Source organism: Drosophila willistoni, assembly GCF_018902025.1.
Source record: "Drosophila willistoni isolate 14030-0811.24 chromosome XL unlocalized genomic scaffold, UCI_dwil_1.1 Seg142, whole genome shotgun sequence".
Taxonomy (NCBI): Eukaryota; Metazoa; Arthropoda; class Insecta; order Diptera; family Drosophilidae; genus Drosophila; species Drosophila willistoni.
In genome coordinates this window covers 7,073,647-7,081,760 of record NW_025814053.1, presented here as the reverse complement: position 1 = coordinate 7,081,760, position 8,114 = coordinate 7,073,647, and the positions used below count along the sequence as shown (strand labels likewise).

Genomic DNA, 8,114 nt, shown 5'->3' with positions numbered 1-8,114 from the left:
TCGATTTAAATGAGCAACTGACGTGATCAAAATTAAAATTTTAATTAAATAAGCTCAATGGATTTGCATCTCTTCTTCTTCGTCTTGCGAAAGAAGCTTTTGAAAATGTTGACAACTATATTAATATAAAAGACACAATTCAATAAAAAATTCTTGGATATACAAAAATTTAGCTAGATAGAGCTTGAGAGTTTGTAATTTCTTTTTTTCTAATTTCTTGCTAAAAAAGATCTTAACCGCCATTTTCTTTATTTAAAAATCTAGAACTTGAAGCAAAATGAGCTTTTAGCTTTTATGCAAAATACAATAACAAATTTCTAAGAAAATCTACACAATTTCACCATAAGGTAGAAAGCTTTAATGTAATAGAATATTCCAATAGATAAACCTTTTCAATTGCCAAAAATAAACCGTAAGAAAAGCTCACAAAGCGCTACGTCGAGTCCAATCATAAAATATTCACATATGCCAAAAGCCTAGAGCAGATGTCACTTGGTTTTCGCACTGGCAAAAAGCTTTAGCGGCAAAATGAAACTTATTCCGCTAATATTAGCGAGAATAATCTTCTAATCTTCAGCATTGTTTTAACAAAATTCACCTTGATGAGTCTGTTTTAAGTCCTATTGTTGATTAAAATTATTTTGTTTGTGTTCTTGATTGAAATACGACCTAAAAAAACTATAAAATAAATCAAACAGGATATAAAATGTGGCTCTAGACTGAGTATGATCCAAAATATGATTCCAAAATGAGTCAGGCACGATTAATCAACAAAACTAATCGCTTGTGATTAAATGTCTGACTCAAAAAGTAGTCGAAACTGAATGTGCGAAACTAGCCTAATATAAGAGGATTTCCGTAATAGAGTCCTTAATAAATTACTTTAAGCGCTTAAAGAATTGCAGGCTTCGTAAAAGCGTTTTTTCGGCTTTCTTTGGTCTACTTTAAAATGTCCATAAGATCTTCTTAGAGCTAGTTTAAGTGTTTCTTAAGGTGTCTTTAAGACTTCATTAAGACGTCCTTTGGGCTTCTTTAAGCGGCAATGAGCGTTTCCCCAAGAAAGCTTCCTTTATGCTTTCTAAGCGCTGCCTTCTTTCTTATTGATTTTCTTGACTGATTTTTTCAGTAATTCTTTCATATATTTATTCAGAAAGTTCTTAAGAAAGTCCTTAAAAAATTCATAGATCAATTTTTCGATGAGTACCTAAAGTATTTGTAATCATATCCTTTATTTTTTTTATTTCTCGTATTCTTCACGGATTTTTTTTATAGAATTCCTTGATTGATTTTCTTTGGACGGTCTCCCAAGAAGTTGTGGGTGATTATCTTAGTAGATTTCTCAAATTCTTTGAGTTCGTTAAGGGATTCTCAGAGTCGGATAAATATTCATAATTACTGCAATAAGATGAACATACTCTTAGTTGCACAATTGCAAAAAGAACCTTTTTTATTAATTATACACAAAATTGTTTAAATAGTTAAATACCACACTAATCCAAGCGAAGTCCTCATATATGTATATATCTATCGCAACATATCGGTTGTGAGATTTAACCAACGAAAACCCAACCCTAATCTAATATACGTTAAACAGTTTATTATCTGAAACTAAAGTCAAGTGAAAGCTCATTTTTGAAATGCAATATGTAACGGTTAAAGCATTGCAATAAGAACCGAATTAAACGAAGTTATTCTCATATGCTCAGGAGTCATGCTCAGGCGGCATGCGCTCTGGTTTCTGATTTCGGTTTCGAGACAACGATTCCTGCACTCGTTGGTTAGCTTTTCGGACCATGTGTTTACGTTTGTCCTCGTTCCCGAGGTCCCGAGTTACCGAGTTACCGAGCTCCCGATATTCCGAGTTCGCCAAGTTCGTTACGCAGTTTCGCTAAAAAACAAGACAATATGAAATGACAGTGGTGTCTAAGCCAAGCCAAGCAACGAGGACACGGGACCCACCAGTCGCATAGTCAAGCGCAGCAGCCACAGTCGCATATATTGCAAGGCAGTAGTAGTTCACTCCGCGAATTTTTGTTGTGCTTGTGAAGCATCAAACGTGCCCTGATTTAACTTGCTCCGGTTTGGGGCATACGCGTGTGGAATGGTAAAGTAAAAAAATTACAAAAGCAACCAACAACAAAAATGAAAAAGGAAAACAACCACAACAACAACAATAACAACAAGAAAAACGTGTTAAATTAGCCATATCATTTTCCCTTTTTTTTTTGTTTTTTTGTTTCTACAAAGTCAGTTTTATCATGTCATAGTCCTTGCTAAAGTCTAAAGAAAAATTGTCACTGCATACATATACATATATATATATATATTTATATATACAAAGATATGTAGATATATATATATATATATATTTTAATGAACATGTGTCTATGTATTTTGTGTACGTTATATGTTGTATGTACATATGTATATACGGAGCTTACATATATTGCGGCAGTCGAAATTTCTCTAGAAAATTGAAATGGATATCTTACGCCGAAATTAAATTGAAGTATATATAAATGTATATGTTAGTGGAATGTTTTCATCTTTAAACGCGTACAAAGAAAGCGTCCGTTTCTGTGATAGTCCAACATACATAAATGTGCATATGTACGTACATATGTACATACATAACATCGATGTAAAATTGGCCATGAATTCAACAACAAAACCAACAAAGAAATGAAAAAGTGCGGCTAACCGAACGAAAGGCAAAATAGTCATCAAACAAATTACCAATTCGTATACGGAAAAAAACTACGTAAAACCAAAAACAAAAAAGAAACAAGTAAACGTAAATCACAGTGTCATAACGAGACTTCAACAAGGCTTACACAAGGCACGTGTCTGAGAGCTTTATAATCTCTTATATATGTACAATTTATACAAAAATGAAGCACAACAACACTAACAATAACAACATACACCATAAGACAAACAAACGATGCCCCATGACCTAGAGAAAAGATATTAAGCTAAAGACCTAATGGTCATTCGTTAATATATACTTAGTCTTACATATACAAATATATTAATTTAGAATATTTAGCTTATCCCATAAGACATCTGCTTTGGCATAGCCGTATTACTAGAAACTGGCCAGAATAAACGAAAGTTTTTCATTTTTCTTTTTTGTTTTGGTTTTTCTTTTTGATTCAGGTCAGCTTTGCCACACCCCTTTTTTAAAAAGAACGCAAAAAATCGTATCTTAACTATAAATGGAGTTCTAGTTTGTCTATAAAAACATCAAATTATTGATCGAGTTGATCAAATGTTGTCTAACTTTTTCTATCTATCTAAGGCTTATAGTTAGACTATGATCTAAAGTCAAACAAATACATTTAAGATTGCTTTTTGAAACAAAGCAAACTCAATAAAAGAAGAAGGTCACAGAGGCACAATAAAAAAGGGCAAAAGAAAACATTTTAAAATCAATATAAAATACCTAATATATATGTTCATGATCTACATCAAGAGCCGTCAAGTCAGTCTAAATGAATATCTACATTGATCATGATAGAACTTTTGATCATTGTATCTGGAATCTTACAATCCTTTCCATTCACTATTTGAGATATAATATTTAGGATTATATTTTAAGGATAACCCAAATAAGCGCAAGGGTATAGAAGATTCGTTGATAAAATATTCGATCAGCCCTCTAAAAAACAACTTACCATGAACCAGTCGAATGGAGTCATTGAACTGGCAATTTTAAAAAATCGATTATAGATTTCGTACCTCTTTCAATATATATACATATACACATGCAAATCAATCTGCATTCTATATTCGACTATATAATTTTGATGGTTTTTTTTTTGTTTTGCTTCTTTCAGAAAGCTCCAAACTGGCACATCAATTTTGGTTTTCTTACCCGCCACCGGGCGCTGGCGGAGGTTCTTCTAGTAAGTTGCATGTTATATACCTATATATATATACATATAAATATATATAATGTGTATGTATGTATGTGTGTACCTATACTTATAAAAAATACAAAAAAAAAACATTAAAAACCAGACTGACTAGTTGTTTATCCATCTACATATTGAATGTATTTCGTTATATTACCTTTGGTTTCTTGCATTAGAGGCAAATCCTTCTTCTTCACTTAGGTGGCCAAAGTGGCACCAGCAGTTAGGGCAAGGGCTAATAATAATTGATGAAAACTTAAGTACCTTTTCGAAGATGATCTATTATGAAATGAAAAACTTGGCCAATAGCCAAAGTGAGCCATTTACATTTAAACAGTAACAAAATAACAACAATTATAATCAACTGCTGCGGCTCCTGTTGGCCAATTTAGTGACCATATTCTCCTTTTTGTTCAATGTTATGTCACTTAGGCAAAGAACTTGTACTCTATTTGGTCAATAACTTACTTAATCTAAACATATATATATATATACGTATACTGTTTAAGTAGATATGTGTAAATACATACATATATGTAGGTATGGAACTATTTAATTAATTGTCTAGATGTACTTACATATACCTACAATACATACAAAAATATATCAAAATTTGAATGTTAATATGTATTTTGAATTGATACGATTCTTTCTTCGTAATGTGTGCAACAACTCATATGAGTATGAATGTTGAATAAGTTATTAGAAGGTGAATATCCATACATATATTCTTGAATACTCTGTCTCTATCTTTCTCTCTCTCTCTCTCTTTTACTGTCTGTATGTTGATTTATTTTACATATATTTTGTACATCCCACACACATACATACATACATACATTAAACTTACATATTAGTTATTTACATATCAACTTATATATTTAGTATTCCTCTATTTTAGAATAATATTTAAATGATTAAAATTAAGATGTATTTAGAGGAAACCCACAGACATATAAACATACACATACAGACATAAATAACCCAATTAGCCCTTCAGTTTCTGAATTTTTAACGAGTAGAGAATCTACCGAATAAAAGGCTATATATATTTCACGCATCTTTTTTAAAGCTAAAAGGCCTAAACGGACTATCGAAAACTATTTGCAATAAAGCAGATTAGAATATCTTTGATTATTTGATATTTCAAACGATTTCGGATTAAAAAGTGTCTGCCATTTTGGCAAATCTAATCCCGAGAGTAAAAGTTTTTTAGTTTAAACAAACTTTGTCGTCTTTCTTCAATTTAATTCTCTCATTTGGCAGTCAAGCCTTTTAATTTTGTTGTCAGTCACTTATTTTAAAATATATTAAAGATATAATACAGGAAATGTTTAAACTTAAAGTTTGTTCTAAATATGTAAAATGAGAAAACCAATTTTTGAACTATTTTATGGAAACTTTCGCAGTTACTGTAGATAAAACTACTTCAGCCATATTTTGCACACTTTAATTCATTTTAAAGGGTTCGTTCGAAATTGAATAACTTTGATGCCGCCTTGGTAATATTTTGTCGTTATCTAACACTATTATAAAATCAACTGTTGATGTCTTTGTTTTTTTTTTAATTCATTCTAAAGCTGTTGCCTGAGTTCCAGTGTTTGAGTGTTGCCTTATAATAAATTGTCTTTTGAAATAAAAGTTGAAATTAAACGAGAAGATCAATATCATTACAAAATATATGACTATTCAAAGGCTAATTGTTAACATTAAAGTCTTATAGAAAAATACGGCTGATTAGAAAAATACAAATATGCCGGATACTTGGTTAACAATCACTGGAATTTGAGTTAGAAATAACCGTTCGGAGACAGAATGCTTTTAATTTTAAATGCATTAAATGTACCAAAATCTAAGATGGCTGACTTTTTGAAAACATCAAATATATATATATATATATATATATATATATATAGCCCAGAAAAGGCAGAAAACTGAAAAAACTCAGTCTTGAATAAAGTCTTTATTTAAAACATGTATTTGTACATTAAAAAGCTAATTTCGATCAAAAGAGTTTACTTTGCCACAAATGTAGCATACTTTTTTGGGCAAAATATAATATTATTTTCTTTTGTGCTGTGAACCATCACAAATTATGCCAAGTAACCAATGCAAAATAAAATATCAAAATGTTCCTTAATGCACTTTTGGTTGCTAAAGGGTTAAATAAATGCTCAAGAAATGTCTTAAGTTCTTGTTCTACTGTTAAATCGATTTCTAACAGTCCACAAAAAAGGGCAAAAAACAAAAAAAAGAAACCGAAAACCACAAACAAAATAAAAACAAATGAGTTATATACAACACACATTACACAGTTGGCCGTCAGGTGCGCTAAAGTGCTTAAGTTTGTTGTTACATATATATGAGTTAGCGATAAGGAGAATTTAATACATGTATGAATTTGTCCTTATGAATTTAAATAGATTTGACAGTGAACATCATGTGCAAAGCCCTTGAAAATGACTTATATCAACCACACTAAAGACACTTAGTTATCACGTATGTATATGTATAGATTAGGGATAAAATCAGGTTATATAGATGTATGTACCTATTATTCATAATTATATCAAATCAAATTTAAGACAGAACACTATAAGCCTGCATAATTTCTACTTAGTGACTTCATTAGGGGTTATCTTAGATTAAGCATAAGCGTATCAAAAATTATCAGGTTTACCCCTAATTATGCATTGACAACAAGTACAACAACTACAACAACAACATCAGTACCAACTAATAATACCAGATATATATTATTATTATTTCTTTTCACTTTCTTTGTTGTGTCGTCCCGCAACCTTTTGGCCAACGCCACGTTCCGATAAAAATCAACTAATGTAAGCCGTACAAATTTAATGCCGGTATTCACATGGCTGCGTTATTACAGTAATTAGTAAATGCCTATACTTATACATACATATATTCCCCTATATGTATATGTGTATATGTAGCTACTTGTGCATATACATGTATGTATATTAAACTATAACTAAAAAGCAGCATATACATATACACTATATGCCCAGTGAATTGAACTGAAAGGTGACTTCACACACACACCCCCAAATACACACTACTAATACACACACACACACTATTCTACACCTTTAAGCAATTGTAATTAAGTGTAATTTGTTGATCGGATATCAGCTCTTTTTAAACGTGAACGCGGCTTTTCCTTTCCTTTTCTTTCGTTTCGTTTAGTTTCTATTCAAATGTCGCCAAATATTGATGAATGAACCAAAATCATTTAGAGACTACTACTAAGTTTAACTAACCATTACAATCGACACACACCACCGACAACAATAACAACAACAACAAACATCAATAAGAACAACAACAACAACTACAACAAATACATACACTTGGAGGTAAGAAGTAAGTCTTATACTCTTTCTATCTCTCTCTCTCTTTCTCTCTCTCTCTCTCACTCACTCACTCTCTCTGGTCTCTTGTAGTGTATCATTCCCATATATACACATATATCTACAATATATATATATATATATACATATATATATATATATATATGTATATAGTTTATATAATATTTAGCTGTTCGGTTATGCAATTGATTATGTATATAATTTCAGATTATTTCGGCTTGTAGAAGGCTGGTGTGTTATGAAACAAAAAACTGAAACATAAACAAAAAAAAAACAAAAAAAAAACCAAAACAAAAGACGACAATTATGTATATATGCAAAATATGTACATACTACATACATAACAATATAAATATACATACATACATATGTACATTACATTGCAGAAATTTCATCAAATCGGTAAAAGCTTTGAATTAGTATAGTTTTTGCCTTCGATAGAGAAAGAAATCCCCCGCCCGCCCAATCCCTCCCGATGCTCATAAACAATAATGTAACTTGAACAAGACCAACATTTAACCAATAATCTTTTGAAATAATTTATTTTTCATTTTTATTGAACTGCCAGTTATTTAGATCTTTAATCTTCAAAAAAACGTACAATTTTTATTGGCCAAAATGTTTGTTGATTTCTTAGAAGAGGCAAAAATGGGGGAAAAAATACATTTCAAGCCCTCAGACCTTTCGTGCTTCCCCCCGCCCCCATCCCTAACCCACTTAAGCACTCATTGTGCTAATGGAATGAGATATTTTTCCGGGTATCGGCAGAAAGTGACAGAAATCGCAAATGGCGTAACCACAACGC

The 8,114-nt window shown here is 31.2% G+C and overlaps 1 long non-coding RNA gene across 1 annotated transcript; it reads left to right on the top strand.

The window, feature by feature from the left end:
• The first annotated feature begins 1,938 nt into the window (after positions 1–1,938).
• Positions 1,939–7,230, top strand: LOC124460529. The gene is made up of 3 exons (XR_006954443.1): positions 1,939–2,104; positions 3,840–3,908; positions 7,125–7,230. It is a non-coding gene; the product is annotated as an uncharacterized LOC124460529 (long non-coding RNA).
• Positions 7,231–8,114: the final 884 nt, after the last annotated feature.